Source organism: Mya arenaria, chromosome 6, assembly GCF_026914265.1.
Source record: "Mya arenaria isolate MELC-2E11 chromosome 6, ASM2691426v1".
NCBI lineage: Eukaryota > Metazoa > Mollusca > Bivalvia > Myida > Myidae > Mya > Mya arenaria.
The window spans coordinates 13,631,482-13,635,458 of NC_069127.1; the positions used below are offsets into that span (position 1 = coordinate 13,631,482).

General features: G+C 40.0%; 2 non-coding genes across 2 annotated transcripts; one reads left to right on the forward strand and one right to left on the reverse strand.

Moving 5' to 3' along the window:
- Positions 1-256: 256 nt before the first annotated feature.
- Trnan-guu (transfer RNA asparagine (anticodon GUU)) lies at positions 257-330 on the forward strand. Its single transcript has one exon. It is a non-coding gene; the product is annotated as a tRNA-Asn (tRNA).
- A 2,688-nt stretch (positions 331-3,018) lies between these two features.
- On the reverse strand, positions 3,019-3,092 carry Trnan-guu (transfer RNA asparagine (anticodon GUU)). The gene has a single exon. It is a non-coding gene; the product is annotated as a tRNA-Asn (tRNA).
- Positions 3,093-3,977: the final 885 nt, after the last annotated feature.

The following is a 3,977-nucleotide window of genomic DNA, read 5'->3' on the forward strand; positions in this document are numbered from 1 at the left end:
AAACCCACACAGACAGGGGCCGTGGGACGGTTGCCAAGAACAGATCGGCGTTGTTAAGGGCTTGAACTTGTCTTCGAAAAGGCTACCTCTAAATTATTTCTAGCTATGGTATTCTATAATAACTGCGATATTTTTTTACTGTTCTACTCACAACTATGATAACAGTTTTAAGTCAATGTGGTCCATTGTTTTATATGACTATTTTGTAATAATATGAATATGATTTATTTCAGCAGCTGTCACCGTTTGTCCAGTTGTCTCTGTGGCGCAATTGGTTAGCGCGTTCGGCTGTTAACCGAAAGGTTGGTGGTTCGAGCCCACCCAGGGACGATATTCTTTTTTAGTATCACAAATACAATAGCATCCGAACTCTTTCTCAAGCGCGGCCCTTGTGGTTTCAAGTTTATTTTAGAAATCATCACTGGAATGCAGAATTTACAACATCCATTGAAGTCAAAGTGGCAGTTTGATATATAGTGTCCAGTTCACAATGGCGGACCCTCACCCCTACGTAACCCTTACTACAGTGGGCTCTGATGTAACCATGTCCGGTGTCCTCACAGCGCCCTCTTGCTGCAGATGTGGGCCAGTGTCAGGACACAGAGAGTGGCGACCAGGGCTAGTGAGGACTGGCATACGTTGCAGTTGTTAAATACGTCTTTGATTTCAGACTTCAATTTGTGTAGACATACGAGGGGTCGTAGAGTGTAGACATACGAGGGGTCGTAGAGTGTAGACATACGAGGGGTCGTAGAGTGTAGACATACGAGGGGTCGTAGAGTGAATTGCGTTGAACTTGTCCTTAAACTTCGAGTGTCTCCATCGTTGAAATATTCCCACGTTGAACGCCGTAGTGGCCAATTGAAAAGCAATATTACAAATCCTGTGGAGGTCGCAAAAACGTCACAAAACGCAGTAATAAACATAGTCAAAATCCTGATATCCCGATGACTGTTTTTTTAATAACATGTTCTATAAATACCATACGAAACAACCATTTTTTATGAAACTTTGCATACATGTTCAAGATATTTTGAACTTTATTTTGTTACCATAAGAAATAATTGCCTGAATAGTTTTTAAGTTACATTAAAATTTCTCTTATTTGTTTTATAAACCCGTGAACGTCAATGACATTATGATAAAGATTTGGAATGCGAACAATCCCTGTCGCATCCGGTATGTAGCCAGTCTAGGGTCAAACCCGAGTTTGACCGTCGGGCCGACGTAACTTCTCCCCTCGTTAACACTTCACCCGTAATATCCGCTATCTCTGACCTGTGATAAATCTTCATTGTTGATGCGCCATTCTCGTTTTTAATTTGCCTCATCTTCCTTCCTTTGTGCTCTTTCATCGTCCAAAATAAAGGTGACCAAAGAGTGAAATGACTTCAATTTAATGTTAGGCAACCTAGTTGACCGAAAACCGCAACGACTGCTGAACTAACTGTAAACGTTTATCAATTATGCTGTTTTTATCAACAAAAGATTGTTGAAATTGTCCACAAGTATTTTAACAGTCATTGAGTCCAACAATTTGCTGCATGTCCGTCCGTCCGTTCAACGGTTCCTTTATGCATAGATGCCTTCTTTAAACGTTCGTCCGCCTGCTCGTTGATCTAGATCTGTCGTATATCCACCCGTCCAGAGACTTGGCATAAAGTCTGTGTCGTCTGTTTTGTCAATTCGTTTTCATGTAAAATAAACACATTAAAAAGTAGTCCACTGACTGTGTTGGTCTGGGTCTAATATATAAAACGTATGAGATTAAGCGTGTATGATGTAGATACCAGCACAGGGCCAGGGCCGGCGAGGCTGGGAGGATGTATATACCTGCACAGGGCCGGGGCCGGCGAGGCTGGGAGGATCAGCGCAGGGCCGGGTTCGGCGGAGCTGGAAGGATGTATATACCAGCACAGGGCCGGGGTCGGCGGGGCTGTATGATGTAGATGCCAGTCCAGGGCCGGGGTCGGCGGTGCTGTGAGGAGGTAGATACCAGCACAGTGCCGGGGTCGGCGGGGCTGGGAGGATGTTTATGTTTGTTTATACTCGAGACAACAGGCATTTCACTCTCAATGTTTAGTTAAATAATTGACCCAGCAATGTAAACTTAACACGAGGGCTGTCGGTAGATGGTTCTTTGATGGGATCAATTTGTTTATTTTGCGATATGCGGCTGGTCAATGGCCTTGGCGGAAGGGTTTTTTGCACGGCCATTGGACGCCTTGGGGACTGGAAACGCCAACTTAGGGCATATTAGGGGATTTGTAGCCACTTGACATTCTGTAAACAATAGGCTTACACTTGGCACAGGTATTTGGTGCTCCATATTTTGCTTACTCGACATTTTATAAAATATGATAAAAAATCAGGCTTGATTATAAGATTGTCAACGAGTGATACACAAACAGTATGAGCATCCTGCTTAGACAAAAAAGGTCTTTGTTAAACTTAGATCTCCTTTTTTATCTATTTGATTATTTATTTATTTTTTATTTATTTTTTTTTATTTATTTGATTATTGATTTTTTATTTCTTTATCTATACTTTTTTTTTGGGGGGGGGGGGAGGGGGGTCTGTACCAAACCGACCTATATCACTGTTGTAGAAAGTCTTAAATATAAAATGGTCAACATTTAAACTGTTGACTTTAAAAATGCACATTGTTAAGGAAATTACGAACAAAAAATATGGGGTCGGTCAGGTTAGTGAAAACAAACATTTTCTACGCCTTAGCATTAAAGCTCTTGCCACTGCCAAGCCACTGCCAAGATCCATGAAACTTTGCAGGAGGCAAGCACCACTTCCCGACGATTATGAGCTTGGTATAAAGACGTTGACAAAAAGGGCCACTGGATGCTGACTATCTTAATCATAACAAAAAATGTTAGGTTACTACACAAACCCTGGAACGAAAACTTCTTTATTGTTTGTCGGAGTTATCGTATTTTGAATATAAACTATTATTTTGTCAAACTGAGTTATTAAAAATCAAAAATATAAAACGTAAAAAATAAGCGTCCCTGGGTGGGCTCGAACCACCAACCTTTCGGTTAACAGCCGAACGCGCTAACCAATTGCGCCACAGAGACATCTGTCAAAGGCGTTATTAAACTTGTATTTATATTCAATACACACTGCACTACGATAATACTAAAGTGATCCGAATAGAATTCCCGCGGAATTCAAAATGCGCCCCGTGCGTTATATCAACGATCTTCATTTGTTGTCTTGGGTTTTATTAGGTTATTTAAAACTCATAAGTCTAATTTTACAATTATTGAATAATAAAATAATTACTAAAAGAAAATAGCTATAAATTATCGATATTTAGCCATATTGGCTGTTTAATCCATAGAACAGTTTTACAATGCGTATGGGTCTGAAACCACCTTTATTGCACATCAATGAAAGTCTATCTGAAATTGCATTGAGTTGATATAGTTTATACTGAGGTTAGATAATACAGGTAATACAAATGACTGTTACTTATGAGATGACAGACACATGCACGGCAACAGGGGTTCGATCCTATCTGTCATCTGTCGACAGGAATTAAACACGAAATTCAGGCTTATATAGGTAAACATGGTGATTTATGCGCCTTTGTTAGCCGACATGCTCAATGATTTCATACCATTTGCCATTTGATCTTCAATCTTAAATGTTACATTAACTAGAAACCATCTGCCGAAAAAATAAGTGCTACTCACCTTTACCTATGTTTAATAGCTTGCGTGCGAATACAATTTAATTATGCTTGTAAAATATATGTAAAAATGTATCACCAAATGCTAAATTTGCATACAGCCGCTGAATGTATGTAAGAAGCCACGTTCCATACGGCATACCAGATGCCCCGGATGACAAAATTACAGCGTAGATAAAACATATCAGAGAAAAGAAAAAAAATGTAAGTATTAATGGGTTTCCAGCACGTGCCTGAATATTAAGTAACAACTGTTCGGCTTAAGTAC